Consider the following 19,934-nt stretch of genomic DNA (forward strand, 5'->3'; position numbering starts at 1 on the left):
TGAAGAATGTAGAGCTTTTGAGGGGGGTATAAGCAGAGAGGTGGTCCCTCAAGTACGCAGGGACAAGACCACATATCACCTTCAAGGTGATCACCAAAACCTTAATCCTGATCCTGAACTCAACCAGTAGCCAGTGCAGCTATTGGAGTGTGGTCCCCTCCAGGGTATTCCTGTGAGAATCCTGGCTGCTGCATTCTGTACCAGCTGGATTTTCTAGAGCAGGGATAAGGGTTGGCCAGCACAGAGCGAGTTGCAGAAATCTATCTGTCTGTCTGTCTGCCTGCCTATAAAGTAAAGATCCAGTTCATGAAAATGCTGTGTCCTTGCAAAACTAGCACTGGTCCCACATTCTCAAATGATTGTGGCAGGGTCCTTTCGGGACTGACCCTGAATGTTGATAAAATGGTTGGCATCATGACACACCTCAGTCATGATCTATGACTAAACTCCCCTCTTTTATTCTAGCTTACTATGCCTCTGCAAGGGTCCATATGCTAGTGGGAAATGAAGTTTAATCCAATTCATAGTCACCAATCTTAGTACATGCAACATGATGGAGTTCTGCAAGCAGTTTTGTGACTATATTCCACCTCCCTTGCACCTGAACCGATGCTGAATAAGAGAGAGGAAAGCAATTCCAAGACTCCCCCTTGTTCTATTGGGATGAAGAGGTGTGCTGCTGCTTTATTCTTGCATATACAGTTCCCTTTATAGAAGGAACAGGTGTAAAATTACATGGGTGCTGTATACATATGTCTTACAAGAGGGACATTTATATTTTAAAATAGTATTTAAAATAGTATTAAAGATGAAAATAAGAAAATAAAAGATCCAAAGGGGAAAAGATATAGCTAAAAAGACAATATAAAGAATATAAAAGATAAAAAATAAGGATGTCAGTTACAGATAGTATTTTAGCCATTTTCAGATAATGATCTACTTGAACACTGCTTGCTTACTCTTAAGTTATTAAATTACCAACTATTACAAATGTATGACTTCTTTTTCTACAAATCCATCAAGTCATTCTTTTCATTTTTCTGCAAGAAATCAGTAAAGGGTTTCCAATTAGCAATAAAATTAGTTATATTATTTTCCCTAATCAAAGATATAAGTTTGGCCTTTTCTGCAAATTCTAGCACTTTGAATGTTCAGTCCCTTGTATGTATTTTTGAGGTTGTCCAGTTTTGCATGTGAGAGGGAAATCTGCATTTGAAATCATTGTACCTTACTTACTTACCAGGGACATTGTCCATATTTAATGAGAGACATTTTTCCAGTTGCTCAAGCGCCAGCTTCTCAACATTTTTTCTATCTTTGCCTGTGCTTAATTTCATCTAATAATTCATAGCTTTATTACCCTGATCAATGGAAACATTTTATTGAAGGTCAGAAGGAAAGAAGAAAAACAGTAAAAGTGGAACTAGAAATGGATTTGATTAAGACTTTTAAAGCATAAATATAAAGGGAAATGATGCAATTTATTATCTCTGGATTTTAATGTGGAGTTCCTGTGTCCCTTGTGATTAGTGCTGGTCTCTACTGAGGCATTTTCCAAATTGTCTTAATGTTCCATCTTCATTCCCTGATGTTACTGGGGGTTTTTTTTATTGTGTTCAGACAACTTGGTTAATGTACCCATGCTGTTCCAGTCTTTCCTTCCCTCCCCCCTTCATTTCCCTTTTTTTTACCATTGCAAAATAAATTTGCAAGAAATCATTTTCCCAGCCCAGAAAGGGCAGGTTTGAGTAGTGAACTTATTTTTTAATATTTCTATACCAGTGCTGAAATTTTCAGTGCTGGAGGGTTCCTGTGCTGATACAGTCCATCCCAATGGGAGGCCCAACACCAGCACAATCCTCTTGTCCTTCATGAAATAATATTGTTTGGCCAAATACCTGTCCAGAGAAGTGGCTGTTTATGTGCATAAATGCAGAGGTCCTTTGGGAGATCAGTCACCACTCTACGTGAAGTTAGTGGTGTAGCAGAGCAAAGTGAGGAAGAGGTTGCATGGAACCTCTCTGCCAAGAAATGGCATAGGAGACCAGAACAGCCTCATACTGGAAGCACTCCTTTCCACACATACATGAGCATAAGCCTCACCTACTCAAGCGTAAGCCCCCCTGAGTCCCAGACTCATCAACCTTTCCTAAATGGGAAGGTGCTCCAACCCCCTCATCATCTTCTTGGGGGGCCTCCTCCATACTTTTTCCAGCTCTGCAATATCTTTTAGAGATACAGTGACCAGGACTGTACAAAGTATTCCAAATGAGGTCACATCTTGAATCTAATAATCTTGGATCTAATAATCGCTAATACAGACTTTTCCATTTTTACACTGCACTACACTGGACTGATACTTTCATTTACAACAATAGGTATAGCGGAAAGGTCTAGAAGAAGAGTTGGCTTTTACAGTCCACTTTTCACTACCCGAAGGAATCTCAAAGCAGCTTACAATAGCCTTCTGTTATGTATGTTGGGTTTGGCAGACAAAGACAAAATTGTCTTCAAATAATTAGCTCTGTATTAACTCCTAACACCAAATAGCAGACACTAGAAACAGCAAATTTATATACATTTTACACAGCCTGCCAAGTAACCTCATTGGTCCTTAACAGAGCCCAGCAATTGGTCCATCATGAGAGTCTTTTGGCAATCAACAACTGGCTGCTTTACAATCCTTCCTTTCCACATCACTTTAACCAGTGTTAATGCATGCATACAAAACACTTTCCCTTCCTCTCCCCAAAACAGACATCCTGTGAGGCAGGTGGGGCTGAAAGAGTTCTGACAGGACTGCTCTATGAGAACAGCACTATCAGGATTGTGACAAGCCCAAGATCACCCAGCTGGTTGCATATGGAGGAGCTTGCCAGATTAGCAGCTGCTGCTCCTAATCACTATACCAAGCTGACTCTCAAACCAGTCTGGAGTGAGAGATTACAAGTCCAGTCCAAGGGTAGATAAGAAGAATCAAATGGTCAAGGTTCCAGTTCCAGTGCTGGAGAAGAGTCTTGGTACCAGGCTACAGGAGAAAATGCAGGTTACCAGCAACAAGATACAAGACAGCAGATCAGGGCAAAGCTCTGTTTGCTAAGGAAGTCAGCCTCATGGAGGTCTGGAAAGCAAGGTTGCTGACTTTGTTCCACCAAGGCACAGGTGTTGCTTCTTACAGTTTCATTCACCTTTCTTCAGGTGCAGTCATTAGCTTGTCAGTCATGGTCCAGCAAGGACTCTCTTTCAGGAATTAACACTGATTGTAGCTGAGGAATCAGGTGAGCATTTCAGCTTCTCTGTAGAACTGTCAAATGCTCTCTCTTCCTTCTATGCTTTGCAGGTTCAGGAGAGGTAGATACTAGGTTCTGTGGTATCTCTTTCTTCTCCTGGAAGACTGAGGTCCATTCCGCACAACTTTAATATATACTAATCATTCATATCATTCCTTTACGTATGGGCACAGGAAAAGATGGGGGATGCTGTGCTACATGAGCATGGATAAGTAAGGTGAGATAGGGATTCCAGTTCAAGACAAACTGTATTTTTTTACTTCTACTAAAGGTAAAGGTAAAGGTATCCCCTGTGCAAGCACCGAGTCATGTCTGACCCTTGGGGTGACGCCCTCTAGCATTTTCTTGGCAGACTCAATACGGGGTGGTTTGCCAGTGCCTTCCCCAGTCATTACCATTTACTTTTACTACTAGAGAATATTACCATTAGGATAAGGTGACCAGATTGTCCCACTTTTGGAGTGACATCTGAGGATACCTGGCAAATTGTACTTATGTTGAAATTAAAATATATATATTACAATACTATTTTTGCATTCTATGCATTCTATGAAACTTTTTGTTGCTCCATATAGACCAAATTTGTAATCAACCCCCCCCCCCAGTCAATAGTGTCCTGCTTTACCAGTGTTAAAATCTGGTCACCTTACATTAGGAGGGATCCAACTTAATGTTACGGCTCCTGCTTAGCAAGAAGATTGTTTCTAACCTGGCCTACTGCAAGGAAACAAACCAGCAGGTACCAAAAAAAAATTTGCCATGGAAGTTTCTGTTGTCACTTTTGCTCTTCTTTAATATAGTAAGTTGTAATGAATATCCAATTTCCCAATGAGGTTTTTAAGACATATAGCTCTTGAATGCATCAGTGTAGAACTTCTGTTTCCTTATAGTAAGAAGGCATGTGCCTTCAGGGAGCAAGAAAAGAAAGAAATGGGTATATTTTTCATTGCTTGGACTGGTCATTGCCTGAACTACAGTACTGACTCTGACCAATCATTTATATGGTTTTCCAGAGGGGAATTAGGTCAAGTTGCATGCTGTGCGTTCCAGTTAGATAGTATTTTATGAAAAAGGAAGGAGGAAGAAATTGAAACAGAAATGAAGATGCCTCTGACTGTCTACAGTGTTTGCTGCAGTTAATTGCACATGTAGCACAGATTTCAGTGTACTAATAAACCCATAAAAGTAAACTTCCTACTTTACTTTTTTAAATTAAATTAAAATTAAATTTTAATTACAACTAATACCTGCATCAGACAACTAGCAGAACAACAATTAAAATGATTTTGATAATTTAATTTTTGATAAAGTAAGTGATCCTGTCTTGGAACCTTTTATAGGGCCAGAGGCCCAATGCAGTCTGGGTTTTTTGCATAGAGCTGAGGAACTGCTGCACAGGCTGTCCTTCATTTAAGTCCTTCTTTGGACTCAAGTTTTGATAGGCTACTACACTATGCAGTTATCATAGGCAAACTCTAAATGAAAGTCTTCATGTGCATATTGGTTCTCAGTGACAGTGGGGGGAGGGAATAAAGTAATACGTTGGTCCATTCCGCACGACTATAATGTTGCAAAAGGCTTTCAAATTGTAAACACTACTAATTTGCAGTTATGCACGACGTCGCACACAATCTGCCACACTCCTGAAACAGATCCGCAAAAAGCGATTCGTTGTAGCGCTTAAAGGGAAATCCAGAAAAGTGGATTCACCCTCCGAAAAGTGCTACACTCTTGCAAACAATCTGCAACAGTAGTGAAAAAGTTCCCATTGTTGCGGTTCCAGCCAAGTCCCTCCCCCTGGCTCTCTCCTCCAAACTTCCAGCGAAGCGATCGCCATTTTTTTTTCTCGGAGTGACCAGAAAGCAATGAACTGGCGAGCCCTCATTCACCCAGCGAGGCTTCTCTGGTTACAGTCCCTCCACAGAGCTGCTTTAAAGCTCCCCTAAGTCACCAAGCACAACACAGCCCCGTTTGCAAGTTCCCTTTATTTTTGGCCGAAAATCGCACCCGTGCACGGGGGGGGGGGATTTTTTTTTCACTCAGGGGAGCGTGGTAACGATGATTCGCCAGCTAGATGATTCTCAACGTTAGGAGGAATCAAGGCATATTCGTTGCAACGTGTGTTTTTCTTTTTTTTAAAAAAACCCCTGTTCTTAAAGGGAAAGGGGCATTTCGGGAGCATGATAACGGCTGCCTATTGGCTGTTCGTTTGATTGACGGCCGGGGGTGGGACAAAGCACAGAAAAAATCACTTCCCGGATAGCAATTTTTGCGAGTCCGGAGACCTGTGGGAAACGATTGAAACGCTACTGGATTCCACTACAAAGGCAAGTATGCATAACGCCGAATTGCATTATTAAAAATAGCGTTTCCACTTTCAGGAACCAATTGGCAACATTGGTCCTTGCGTGGAATGGGCCTTTAAATCCCTTATATCTAAAGCCCTTTGTATTAGAAATACATTCACCAGCCCAAGCCAAAGTCCTATGTATGAGGTAGTAAAAGGTCATGGTAGAAGTCAGAGTGTTTCACAACACCTAGAATCTGTTTCAATCATAGATCTTTACTAGCCACCTTTTTATTTTTGTAATTCAGAGGTTTTTGATCTCTAGTACATATCTATCTGTAGTGTGGTAAATGTTCTCCAATAATTGCAAGCAGCTGTAACTCTTGACTTCACAACTTACCTTGATCAGTTTTGCTTTTCTGCTTTATGGTTTACTATAGTATGTCACATTGGCTTGAGCTCCCCCACATGCAACCAGCTAGGTGACCTTTTGCTTACCTCAGCACAGAACAGCACTCAGCTATTCTGACCGAGCAGTAATATCAGGGCCCTCTCAGCCTCGCCCACCTCACAGGGTGTTGTAGGAAAGGGAAGGCGACTGTAAACCGCTTTGAGACTCCTTCTGGTAGAGAAAAGTGGCATATAAGCACCAATTCTTCTTCTATCTTCCTCCAGCCAAGTTCTCCTCCCTCTGGCTACCATTTTACTTCTCATGATTGCGGCTTGTCTGGCAAGCAGTGATGTGTATGTGCATCCTGCATATAATCTGAAACCAATTTAATGGTATATCCTCTGTTCCAGGTGGAAGGTTGGTCTAATTAACTCTCTCTATCCAGTTGCCTTTTTTTTGGAGGGCCCCCAGTTATTCTTATTAAAATTCAAACGTATTAGCAAAACTATATTTAAACTTGAAGGGACTGTGTTTATTAAGAAATAAATTTAATAGTATTTAATGGTATTTAATGTGCTTTGGATTGTGACCAGATTCACAATCCATTTTTTTAAAAATTGTTCCTTGCCTGTGTATATAGCCAGTGCTTCTGAGAACTGTAGTGGAGAGGGGATACAGGGGACTCTTCTCTTCTTTGCCATGGTTGAATTGAAAATAACCAGCTAATAGCAGCTGCAGCGAAGTGGATTTAATGGGAAAGGGAGGAATTAGATCCCTAAAATTATACAACTCATATTCTTATTTATTCGGATAACATCGAAACTCTGCAACTGCTGCTATGCTAAAAACCCTACAAGATGTCTACAATAGGAAGTTCGGTTTCAAAGAAACAAAAAGTTACAGATGAGCACCATGTCTTTAATGACAAATGGACTACTGAGTACTTTTTAGTTTTAAACAAGGATAAAGCAGTTTGCCTGATATGTCTTGAAATCATCTCAGTATTAAAGGAGTACAGTATTAAAAGGCACTTTGAATCCTGTCATGAAAGCTATTCAATATAAAGGAGATGTGCAAGTAAACAAGGTTTAAAATCTTTAAAATCAATGTTTTTGCAACAAAATAGCTTTAGAAAGCATGTTGAAGAGAACCTGTCTAATGTGAGGGCAAGCAATCATGTTGCTAAATGTACTGCTGAGAATGGTAGACCATTCTCTGATGACAAATTTGTTTAAAACTGCATGGTTAAAGTAATGGAGGAAATGTGCCCAGAGATGGTATCTTGTGTTAGTTGTGTCAGTTTATCTGCATCTACAATCACCAGATGTGTTGAAGAACTAGAAGAGCTGCATGTGTCACTGGTTGTCATGGCAAAAAGTTTTGATTTTTTTTCTTTGCCATTAGATGAGAGCAATGACATTATAGACTACTGAACTACTTAACTACTAATTTTTATCAGGTAAATAGATTCCAACTTCAGAATTACATAAGACTTGTATGCACTGCAGAGTTTGAAAGGCACCACAACTGCAGAAAATGTATTCTTGAAGTTATGTAAATCAATAGAAAATCTTGTTTTGAGTTGGGATAAATCGAAAAGCATCACAACTGATGGTGAAAGAAATATGGTGGGAAATAAAACTGATGTAGTTGCAAAAATCAGTGGAGAGATACTGAAATTAAATGGTATACTTCTCATGCAATTTCACTGCATCGTCCATCAGCAAGCCTTATGTAGTAAAATTCTTCAGTGGGAACGCTTTAAGTGTGTTGTTGTATCCAGCGTTAATCACATAAGGCATCACGGCCTTGCTCATAATCAGACTAAGTCCTCAAATGTTTTTTCAACCTTCATCATGAAAGTGATGTCTTTCTTAAGGAGAAAGGAAAAGATCACGAAGTACTTTCTGACCCTGAATGGATTTTTGATTTGGCTTTCTTAACAGATATCACAGAGCATCTGAACACATTGAGTCTAAGGTTCCAGGGGAAAGGAAAGCTTTTGTGTGACATGTATACTGAACTGAAAGCTTTTGAAACTAAACTTTTTGTGAAGCAAGTTAGGGAAGGTAACTTTTCAAACTTCTAATGCTGCAATGGACTAAAATTGGAGAAGGATGGGAATTTACATTTTGATGTTGAAAGACACATCAAAGCACTGAACTTATTGCACATGGAATTTCCGAACAGATACACTGATTGCCATAAGCTTGGAAAGGAAATATGAATGTTTCAGAATTCATTTGAAGTAGCACCAGTAGATGCAAGTAACTTTTAAAAGATGGAACGAATTGATTTACAAACAAGTGATCATTTACAAAGAAAGTAGTCTGTTAGATTTCTATTCTGGTATACCTGATATAGTTATCAACCTAAAGAAATTTGGTGCAAGCATGTTCATAGTCTTTGGCACCACATACATCTGTGAACAAACCTTTTCCAAGATGAAAACTGTGGAATTGAAGTGTAGGTCAAGCCTTACAGATAAACATTTACATGACATTTTAAGAGTGTCTGGCACAAACCTTGACTTGGACATCAATGCCTTGGCTAACAGAAAAGAGCCACAAAAATCACACTGACTAGGTAAGCCTGTGTAGCTAAATAAAAAGATTCCACAGTAAAATATTATTCCAAAATGGATTGCATTAAAGTTAATATTTCTTCATTTACCTTTGAATGTTTACTTTTGATTTAAATAAGTAGGTTAATAATATTTTTACATTTTGGTTTAGGCACTTTGGGCACTTTGCATGCTAGTGTGGCCCCCATATGCCAAAAGGTTGGAGACCCCTGGCCTAAAGCATCCATGGTAAGTATCTGTTCAGTTGCTGCTTAAAGACTTTCAGTGAGAGGGAGTTCACCACCTTTTTAGGCACTGCATCACACTCTCTGCTGATATTTAGGTTACAGTCCACAGTTACTCCAAGATCTCATTCACACACACTGCTACCCAAATGGCATTCAAAATAACAAAGAGGGAAAGGGGATAAAAGGTAAAGGTAAAGGTATCCCCTGTGCAAGCACCGAGTCATGCCTGACCCTTGGGGTGACGCCCTCTAGCGTTTTCATGGCAGACTCAATACGGGGTGGTTTGCCAGTGCCTTCCCCAGTCATTACCGTTTACCCCCCAGCAAGCTGGGTACTCATTTTACCGACCTCGGAAGGATGGAAGGCTGAGTCAACCTTGAGCCAGCTGCTGGGATTGAACTCCCAGCCTCATGGGTAGAGGTTCAGACAGCATGTATGCTGTGCGCCACGAAAGGGGGAGTGAGCTCTTAAAAAGGGAATGTACTACAAAAGTCCCAACATAACCTGAAGAGGCAAAACAGCCACTGCAAGTTCACACCACTAATTTTTTGATAGGAGATGAGGTCAGCAATGAGAGCACATGTTTGCAGAGGCAATGGGAACAGGCAAAGCAGTCAGCCAAGAGATATATGGCATCAGAGAGAAACACTGAATCTAAAATGGTTTGGAAAACCATCGGGGAGAAAAAACACACAAAAGGCAAAGGGATTAAACAAGTTGCGTTTGAAAGGTACTAAAACCCCACTGCACTTGGGTAGCGAAATCATGGTCAAAAGCCAGTCTGAAAGTGACCTGTGTCAGACGGTTAAGCTGTCATGATCAGTCTACTATGACTGGTAGCAAGTCTCTGGAGCCCCACATTGAGGCCTTTCACCTAGGACCTAATCTTCTTATGTTTAAATTGGAGTTGCCAGGGATTGATTCTGCAGGCTTCTACAGGCATCCCCAGAGTTTTGTTTTGTTTTTTCCCCTAGAGGTTCCTTTTCACTTATATGCCTGTTTCAGATTGTAGTCAGGGTACCTGTATAGAAAACTAGCTATTTTTAAGAATCTTTTTTGGGAGTAGTATGCTTATTTGTTTAAAAGTCACAGGCCACGATGTTGATACAATGCAATCTTCCAGCTACCTGCATTTTTAATTTCCCTTATCTATTGTTTATTTAATTATTATGGGTAGGATTCACACCTAATATATTGACATAAATCTACTGGCATCTGCTGAAGCTGTGATGTTTCTCCAGCATATTTTGTTAGCTTAGATGACAGGGTTTTGTCAGAAGGAAATATTGAGACAGATGTGGGTACACACTGGAATTTCCCTAAAAGGTAAGCTGTCAAATGTGATTTCCGATGGGGCTCCTTTGCTGATGGAGTTTTACAAGTTTAGAGGCTCTCTCTTCCTTGCCTCAGAAGCTGCCGTTCCTGGTAGATGCCATGTGACTCCAGACCTCGTGGAACATGCAGAGTTAACCTGTGAAATCAAGATTTTCACTGTGCAACACAAGCTGTCACCCAGGAAAGCGGCATACAATACATCTGTGAAATGTCTGAAAAGAAGTCCAGGAATCCAGTTAATTAACCACATCAGTTTCTTAACGTGATCAATTTTAATTAAACTGAATTTTAATAGAGATCTGTGTAGTCTGCAGAGAGCAATTGCTAATTCTACAAAGCATGTGCTGCTTTTCACTTCAGATTTGCTCCCATCTAATTAATATGGATAGGGCATTAAGCCTTTTTGGACTCTGGTGGTTTTCATTTCATGACTATTAATGATTTTAATGAACTGAACTAATTCAGTAGTTTTCATCCCAGCGTTTCAGAGCTTTGTTCATCACAAATTTCAAGTTTATAATTGGTTTCCAGGTCTTAACAGTGGCCATTGATCAGCTCCAGCAGTTCCTTTTACAACCCTGGAAGAACACAAGAAAAGCTTTTAACTCTTTGCTGGCCAAAGACTTCTTTAACGCTTTTGCAGCAGCAACAGTGACAGGAACCAAAGGAAAGGTTTGAGTGTACATGAAAAAAATTCTGGATAATCTGTCCACATTGTTAGAAAATTATTTGGAAAATATGTCAGAGATATATCAAAATGGTGCTTTTTAAAAGAGACCCCTACACAAACACAAGCAGCAAATTGAATGTTTGTTTCTATGGAACCATAATAAGGCTGAGAAAACCAAAAGGTTTAAATCTGGATGCAATCTTGACATTTTTGTTTTATTAATATCAGTATTTACAGTCAGGTGTACTGAAGAAACACTGCATAGGCCATGATAATGTCTGCTTCTCAAGGTTGTCTTGATGCCTGTTTTGCATAAGTGGGACCCTGAAACAGAATAAGGGAAAGGTTGTGAGTTGTCAACTACATTCAGGATCCTCTAGAAATACTGCATCGGCATGACTCTACCAGAAACAGTGGGCTGCAGGTGAAATAAGAAGTTGGCTATGGCAAATTTGTCCCTCATAACACACTGCTTACCTTACCACATGTCTTGGTGTGCCATTTGCTATCAGCACACATATAGAAAAGGCATACAGGAGTAGCTGACATTTAGGCATGAAGATATGAGGTACATTGAATTCTACATTAAAGAGGGGGAAAGAGGAACTTAGCCTGCCATTTTCAGCATGATAATGGGTTGGAGAAAGCAGAAGAGCACACAGAAGGAGTTGATGGACTAAGTTCTTCCTTGCCTTCCCCAAGCAGTCTGCTATTTATCTGGAAAATCCTCCTTGAGGTTTGGAAGAGTCTTGAAACAAAATGCACTTCAGTATGGTTATCTGCAGTGCTGAGGGGACAAACTTGCCTCTGCCTTCCTCCACTGCTGACATAAGCTGCTGGAAGAGAAGTTGCCTGATCTCCCATCTTGTTGCCATGTTGCTTTTTATTTGTGGGGCTCTCCCAGTCTTCAGAGAGGATACGAGAAGGAAGGAATAAACCGCAAACTATTTGGGGAAGGTGGGGAAAGACCCATTTCATCAGTTGCTTCTGTGAGCTGTTCTGTGGAATCCAACCCAATATAGTTTCTGAGGGCAGCCATGATGATCTGCTGTAGAGCAGTAGGATTCGAGGGCAGTAGCACCTTAGAGACCAGGTAGATTTTCAAACTATGAGCTTTCAAGAGGCAAAGCACTCTTCATCAGACATGAGTAGAAATGAAGATCTGTCCTTTTATCTTAGTTAGAAGACAGAAAGAATGCTGTAAAGAATGCTTGTGAAGGATGCATAGGTACAATGCACATTGTAATCAGCTTGATTAGAGTAGAGAGGGGCATAAGATTAGTATCTGTAGTCAGGTAAGAATCCTGTGTCCCTAAGCATCCCTGACTAGGGGTGTGTGAGTGTTCCATTGTTCTGAATATTTGAATTAACTCAAGTTCTTTGTTTGGGGACTGCCACTTTGAGGTCAGCAATGGAATTACTTGGAAGATTTAAATGTTTTCCTGTGGTGTTTTTTTTTTAGTGTTGTGGTTTTGAATGTTGGATTTGGAAGGGTGTTGCTGTGGGTGAGAAGTTGTTTGAGGCTAGGAGGCTGTCTGAAGGCAAGAAAAAGTTTGCCTCTGAATGCCTGTGAGAGAGGAGCATCATTGTCCAACACTTTTTGTAAGTTGTAAATGTTAATAGATTATATACATAGTCCTGTCCTGAGGTAAGATCTGCACTTATTTATGTAGATTCAGCATATTTTTACTTTCCAAACATACAGGCTCTTATGAAATGGAGTTTCAGGGGTTCTAAATGGTTCAAAACTAACTTCCTGATGGATTATCCTTGGAAAAAAGAAAAGAAAAACACTTAGGGCCATTCTGCACAGGAAAAAAAAAGTCATACACCAGCACAATGGCATAACGATTTAAAAAAACCCATGCCTCCCAGAATTCCTCATCTGCTGGCTCCTCTGCTGCTATCTAGCGCTTCCTGCCATTTCTCACACCTGCTTGAAATGGTGGAAGAGGGGAACGCACTAGATACACTCCACTCTTGTCAATCACGATAAGTGGCCAATCACCTTTCTCACTCTTTTAAAGGGACCATGATGCCCACTAATTTTTTAAAATGAGACTTTTGTTTAAACACATATTTGTTTATTCATGGATGCATAGGGCTCCTTTCACTGCAATCCCTGTTGCAATCTGGAGCCTTGAAGCTTAAATATATATATATTTGGGGTGATTTGGTTTTGTTTGTTTTTTTGGTGGGAAAGAGTCATGTTTTATAGGCAACCTGGTTGGGAAAAGTTTATTTTGTGCTCTGCCTGGGCGATTGTGTGTCTATTCGCTGTTCCAGCCAGTTTTTTTTAAAGAGAAAGAAAGCCCCATTCTGGGTGAAGAGAGAGGGAGGCATCTCGAGGGTGGGCACTGGAGCTGGAAATCTTGCTACTACGGACACTTTGGTAACGCACAAATCTTGTGCGAGTGTCTTGCTGGCTGCTCTCATCCTGCTAGCACAACATGGCAGGGTGAATCCAGTTTTGTGGATTCCCCTGAAAGTGCTTTAAAATGGAGGATGTAGCTCCTGGTTTGCAGACTTAACACTGGATGTTTACGATGTCATGCTAAATGCCAAAAATATGGCCTTTACAAACAGCAGGACTCTTTTTAAATCAGGTGTGGAATGGCCCTTATTTTCAGCATCTTACCCATTTCAATTCAACTGAAACTAGATCCCACTTGGAATATTTTCAGGGGGGAGGGTTCCATCCTACAGTGTTGGGCTGTATGACACTTGTCCACTGAGTTATTCCTCTATCATCAAAAACTTCATCTGGTGTAAATGTAACCAACAAAGACTTTATTTTACTATTTTTTGCATTAACAACTTATACTTATATATACTTATATATAACTTATACCGTTAAAATTGTTAAAAACTATGAGCCTAGGAGGTACAACTGCCTCAAGATTCACTGATGCATATTCTGAGGGAAAGAGTACAACTGCACTTTCTACGCCAAGGCCATCTGGACAGAACACAAGTCTATGGGAACAACAAGATGCAGCAAGCCTTGACATGAGACCCCCTTAAGAAGACTGAGGCTTTTCTTAAGTTAATGTGGGGTCTAGGATCTTCTAAGTAAGGTGAATCTGTAAATATATCTTCGCAGTGCCTTCTAGCCCAAAATTAAAGCTTAACTAAAAGGAGACATCTAATGGAGTGGGTTTAAGAATAACAGATGAAGACTATATTTTACTGCTCACTGTAAGTCTATACTATTGTGTAAGTGTGGGGTCTTAGATTTCCTAATCTGTAAATATATCTCCGCAGTGACTCCCAGTCTAAACTTAAAGCATAACTAAAAGGAGACATCTAATCGAGGAGGTGTAACTAACGAAGACTTTATTTTACTATTTTTTGTATTAACAACTTACACTTATATAACTTATACTCATATAACAACCTATATATTTTTCTTCTGTACAACTAAGTAGGCTTCTTTTCCTAAATGTGGTGGAAATGTGGATGGCTCTAAGATTGTGTTAAGTATAAATTGTTTCATAGGTGTTTTGGGACACCAAAAATGACCGTTAAAATTGTTAAAAACCATGCAAACAAATGCTGGAAAGATGGTAACAAAGTAGGCTTCTCCTTCTAAATGTGGTGGAAACGTGAAAAAGTTTATAAGCTTTGGGCAAAAGTTCATACCATTGTGTAGCTATGTGGGGTCTTATATTTTCAGATGAAGAGAAGAGGCCTTTCAAGAACAATGGGGCCCTTATCTGATTTACCTAAGAAAATAAGTTAAAAGGGGATTGAAAAGGGGAAGTAAGTGTATTAAATGAAGAGCACAATCTATTTTTTTCTGTATCAATAATGTAGATTACTTGTATTGTACTATCTTTAATCTTGGAAAATAAAACAAAAACTTTGAATTAAAAAAAAACTTCCTCTGGTGGAGAAATACTGATTCTGATGGAGACAGCCTTCTTCTTTGCTGAAAGAAGCCTTTCTCTTTTGGAGGAAGTCTTGATGGAAGACTGTCATGGGATCTGACCCTATATTTTTGCAATTGTTTTAAATTTAATTTTAAGCCTGCAGTTTTAAAATCCAGGAATTTATTATCATGTTCTCAGCAATCATTTATTGGGGGTATTTTATAACCTCCTTTTGAGAAAAGCTATTAATGAATGGGAACAACAATGAATTTAGAGCTTCTATTCCGGGTAAAAAGAATGAAACAAATATTAGGGGAAAATCTGACCATTGAAAATTAATGAAAATGTGGGCAATAAACTCATACAGACGCTCGTGGAATAAATCTTGCCGATAACCCATCTTATTTGAAGATAGAGTCAGATGGGTAGCTGCATTGGTCTGAAGCCATGGAACAAAGTTTGCCGTATTTGAAGACAGACAAGCAGCTGCTCTTTGTGAAGAGGGCGGAATGAGGGACAATCTCCTTTGACCTCATACATGTCAATGCCTAGTGCTTTAATGTTTGAAATATGTAGATCCTTTCTAAGTCAGTAACGCGCTTTATTGAAAACGTAAACCCAGGAATAGGACTAGCTTTGGGGAAGAGATTATATCTTTAAAGGGCTAGATTAGCAGGCATATATGGTGGTCTTGACCCAGTACACAGCAGCTAGGGCTACAAGCGCATAAAGAAAGTAGGAAGCATAATACCAGTCAAGGTTTTTCTCTTTTTTTGGGGGGGGGGGGAAGAATACAGGGATTTAATCTATTCCAGGTTTTCACTCCTGAATGGCTGATTGTAGCTTTCCACAGAGATTTGATTGGGCAGCCCATCTACTACATGTGGCTGATGGACTGTGTGTGCAGCACTTTGTCTGTTGATATGATTCTCTATCAGGCTGCCATGCAAAGGTTCTCATTTATGTACCTAAGTTGCTAGCTGGATATGTACGTATGTGTGCCTGTGTGAGTGCACATGCCTATGAATTCAGTGTTTATAAGATGGTCTGAAAACACATATTGACTTGTAATGTTGTCACATGACTCCTAGACATGCCCGCCAGCAAGACTTTCTCATTGCTTTCAGATGTCATTGCTTCAGATTTGAACTACGTCAGTTTTGAACATGGCCAAGGTCAATAAGCCCAGCGGACAGCTTCTTATACTTCTGGTTGCACTATTTGGGCCAAACTTCAAGCACTGGAAATAATACCACCCAAAATAGTACACTTCATCAATGAAGTTGTGCCAGTCAATCTGACCTTGTTAATCCCATGGTGTGTTATCAGAACTAGTGAGCATCAGTGCAGATAAACAGCAGCCCTTGTAATTTTAGGGATCAGAGGTAGTAAAACTAAGAAACTAAAGAAATCCTGCATTTGGAAACACGGTTTTTGTTTTACAGTGCAATCTATGCCAAATCGCTCCCGTCTATGCATTGTCAACCAGCTGCTCATATAATGTGATATAAATAACCCAGGCTGGCATCAGTGCAGACTCATCCTCTTTTTTGGAGAAATAGGACCATCCCCCAGTGTTGCTGCCTCACTGTTATTTCTACCAACTTTGCAGCTTGTCCACACACAGTCTCTGCATTGTTCCAGCAGGAGTAAGATAGAGTATCATCTCATTCCACCTCTTGAATGGCATCTTAGGGGCAAGATATGGTGAAGACCAGAACAAATTTTGAGCCCAGTGGCACCTTTAAGACTATTTTATTCAAGGCATTAGCTTTTGTGTGCATGCGTACTTTATCAGATACTGGTGAAGACCAGCGCAAAGTGGCTTAGGACATAAGGGACAAAAAGGTACGAAAATTGGCTGTAAGCCCCGGCATAGACACGTGCTTCTGTCACACTGGAACAGGCCACCATTTGCAATTCTTCAGTTAACAGAAATGGGATATAAACTGTCTGGGCTGTCGGTTATGTTACTTTTCTCTTTCTTGAGGTTCTGATTGCCCACAGTTTATTTTTGCTTCATAATCTACTTTTCCAAAAAGTCCACTATGAGAGATACAGTCTTGTTTATCTCCAGGTAGATTACTACTGATGAGTCTGGTCTTCCCTGATTAATTCATTGATGTAGTTCACCAACAACTGCCAATGTACCAATGAATTTCCATCATCACTCTCTTTCATTTCCTCTATATTTAAAATCTTTCACTTAACAATGATCCAATAGTGTCTGGGTGCAACTATTTTGCATGAAGCATCTTGTTTTAGCTCTCATCACCAAGATTCAGAGAGGAATTCCGAGAGGAAATAATGAAGTGTGTAATCAAGAAGGGTTATAAAAATAAACAAAGCTAAAAAATTTGCCTTTCAGAAACCAAGAGAGAAATGATGGGAAGAAAAGGAAGAATGTTAAAGATGCTGCTACTAGACAAACATTGTGTGTGGTTGGCTTTGCCTAGTAGGAGGAGTTGGAGAAACCCGTTCATTGAGCCGCCAATCATTTTGTCCTCAGTGGCCAGGGCTGAAACTGCATGGAGCTTTTATTCCAATCCCAAGTCGATTCAGTCCCTACCATCTCCACTGACTGCAATTTCCATTTTGATTTTGTCTGATTTAAATTTTCCCTCTGCAACAAATATGATTGATCCGGAGTGACCCTACATTTTCCCTCCAATATCCTAGAGTGGATATAACCGTCAATATTTGAAAAATCGTGTGAGAAAGCATGCAGAACTCTGCATGTTCCGAACTTGCTGCTGAGCTCCATGATAGAGAAACCCTGATTGGCCAAGCTTCAGTTCCTCGTTCCCAGGCAAGGCCATGCTTGCCTTAAAAGGGAAGCCCTAACTTCTCTCAGCAGAAGCTCCAGAATCCCTAACTTCTCTCGGTAGAGATTTGCCTCTTGTTTTTTTTCTCCCTCCTCTGCTGTCTCCAATTCTCTCCTCCCCCCACCTTTAAGAAAAGAAAGAGGCTCCTGCTGTGCTTGGCTCCCCCTCCCCTTCTGAGCTTCCCAACCCACATGCAGAACACTTTTCTGTTTCAATGGGGCAGGGGGGAGGAAGGATTCAGCAGGATCCATAACAGAATAAACAAAGTAAGTGCAGAATCAGCCCAGGTGTGGGTAATATGGACCATGTAGTTTTCTGGAAGGAAACTTTTTGCCTGTTCAGAATCAGCAGAATAGTGACAGAAGTAAAAGGTGGTATTCCATGGATGGTGCCTGCATACATGGTTTAAATGCAAAATCCATACAGAGCCTTTTCTTTGGCCAGATGTAACACTTTACCCTCAGCAATCCTTTTAGGAAGATTTCAAAAAGTCGCATGTTCAGACAGATATTGTCCACATAAAACAAGCAACACTGAAACCATCATGCTTGTGCTTTTTAAAATTGTCCCTTCTACACAGGTGTCTGTACAAAATACTTAAGCCCCATTTTGTTAAATAAGATGAGACTTCTTGATCTTTTAGAAGTTTCTTTCCAATAACTCTGAGTTAACAGAAAGCACGGCTAAAGTTTTGCAAGGTGCCATGAAGTGTTAGGGACAATTTGTAGCGTATCTGTTATTTGCCTTTGGTGTTCTTTGTAGTCCTTCAGTCATTTTATTCAACTTTGACCTTGACTTCTTTCTATCCTAATTTTACTGTGTTAGTTTCATATGCCAATAAAGGATTTTTGATTCTGAATCTACTGCACTGCTGTAAATCGACTGTGCAAATGTATGTGCACCTGAATATGTACTAAATCCACAATGGGATGCAGGTTCTCTTGACAGCAAGGCCATGCACGATAGGCTGCAGCCATAAACACACAGGTGTGAATGCAGTTTAGGTCCTAATCCCACTACTTTCCTGCATGGCTATCTTTATTTGGGTCTGTTAAGGAAGCATGGGTGCAGGACACAAAGGGGGGAGATCTTCATTTTTGCCCTAGCCCCTTTTATTTGGATAGAGATATAACAAAAACTGAAGATGAAACTCAAATACTTTGGCCACCTCATGAGAAGGAAGGACTCCCTGGAGAAGAGCCTAATGCTGGGAGCGATCGAGGGCAAAAGAAGAAGGGGACGACAGAGAATGAAGTGGCTGGATGGAGTCACTGAAGCAGTAGGTGCAAACTTAAATGGACTCCGGGGAATGGTAGAGGACAGGAAGGCCTGGAGGATCATTGTCCATGGGGTCGCGATGGGTCGGACACGACTTCGCACATAACAACAACAACAAGAACAAGAACAAAATGCATGAACTGTGGTGTGTTTCTGAGTCTACCCTTGTATAACCCAAATGAAAGACTGATATCCAGTAGAAAGGCACATTTTGTCTTCCTTAAAGTAGCCCTTCTGTTTTTGCTATAAATTCCTAACTGTTATAATAGACAATGGGAATGAAGGGGAATTATTTTAAGCTACATACGAGGGGGTCAGTGGAGGCCATGCTAAAGATTCAGCAACTGTTTTGGAAGCAGTCAGTCAGCAATGAGTTTATTTGTTAGTATAAATTGTAAAATATGCACATCACTGAGAATATTTTTCAGAAAGTTAAGAGAGACATCACATTGTTATATCAAATATGGCATTCAGCATTTACACATCAACAATGTCATATTTATTAGATGCATTACATAAAAGTCATGGTTCATGCAATATTTGTCTGGGCATCCATAAATCATTATGCGTACTGTCTGGGAAGCCCAAGACTTCACACATTTCACAAAGAATTCTGCTTTCTGCAAAAATTAGTGCAGTTTTGCCACCAGGTGGCACTGATGTAGCCAAATGCCCCTTTGAAAGATCTTTTTAAAGATACTAATAGACTAATACAGTAGAGAGAATCTTTGATAGTGCCGCATGGCAGAAATCTGAGCAGTGTTTCCTCTGTACTTTGAGAGAGAGCGAGCAATCTGGGCCTAGTGAATTAGTGCAAATTCATTGCTTTTTGGTTTTCTTGCCATATTGATATTGCTTGTCAATAAACTGGCAGTGGATTTACGCAGCTGTCAAGTATCTAGACTTAAAACATCTAGCATAGGTCATATGTGGCTTTCTGGAAGTGACGGCCATAATGCAGCTAAAATAGGAAATAATTATGTTCCTTTGGAACACACAGAACAAAGATTGCAAGATTGCCCTTCCATTATTTTCAATGTGGCCTCATAAGTAATTTTACCTGGATTTGAGCTAGAATGTCTAAGAAAGCCTTCTCAGGCTGCCTAATATTATGAGGACCCATTCAAAACTCTGGTTTCTCACCTGGGATCACGACTTCCATGTTTCCCACAAAA

The 19,934-nt window shown here is 40.1% G+C and overlaps 2 long non-coding RNA genes across 3 annotated transcripts in view; one reads left to right on the forward strand and one right to left on the reverse strand.

Annotated features, from left to right (window-relative positions):
* The first annotated feature begins 3,229 nt into the window (after positions 1 to 3,229).
* LOC143828763 (uncharacterized) lies at positions 3,230 to 10,774 on the forward strand. 2 transcript variants are annotated; one of them, XR_013227859.1, is made up of 3 exons: positions 3,230 to 3,278; positions 8,704 to 8,780; positions 10,646 to 10,774. It is a non-coding gene; the product is annotated as an uncharacterized LOC143828763 (long non-coding RNA). The 2 variants fall into 2 exon arrangements; XR_013227860.1 differs by lacking the exon at positions 10,646 to 10,774 and adding an exon at positions 10,190 to 10,405.
* A 200-nt stretch (positions 10,775 to 10,974) lies between these two features.
* LOC143828764 (uncharacterized) overlaps positions 10,975 to 19,934 on the reverse strand; it is a 73,221-nt gene continuing 64,261 nt past the window's right edge. Inside the window, exon 3 of the long non-coding RNA XR_013227861.1 lies at positions 10,975 to 11,108. This is a non-coding gene — a long non-coding RNA (uncharacterized LOC143828764). The remainder of the gene's footprint in view (positions 11,109 to 19,934) is intronic.

This window comes from Paroedura picta, chromosome 2 (assembly GCF_049243985.1).
Source record: "Paroedura picta isolate Pp20150507F chromosome 2, Ppicta_v3.0, whole genome shotgun sequence".
In the NCBI taxonomy this organism is placed as follows: Eukaryota; Metazoa; Chordata; class Lepidosauria; order Squamata; family Gekkonidae; genus Paroedura; species Paroedura picta.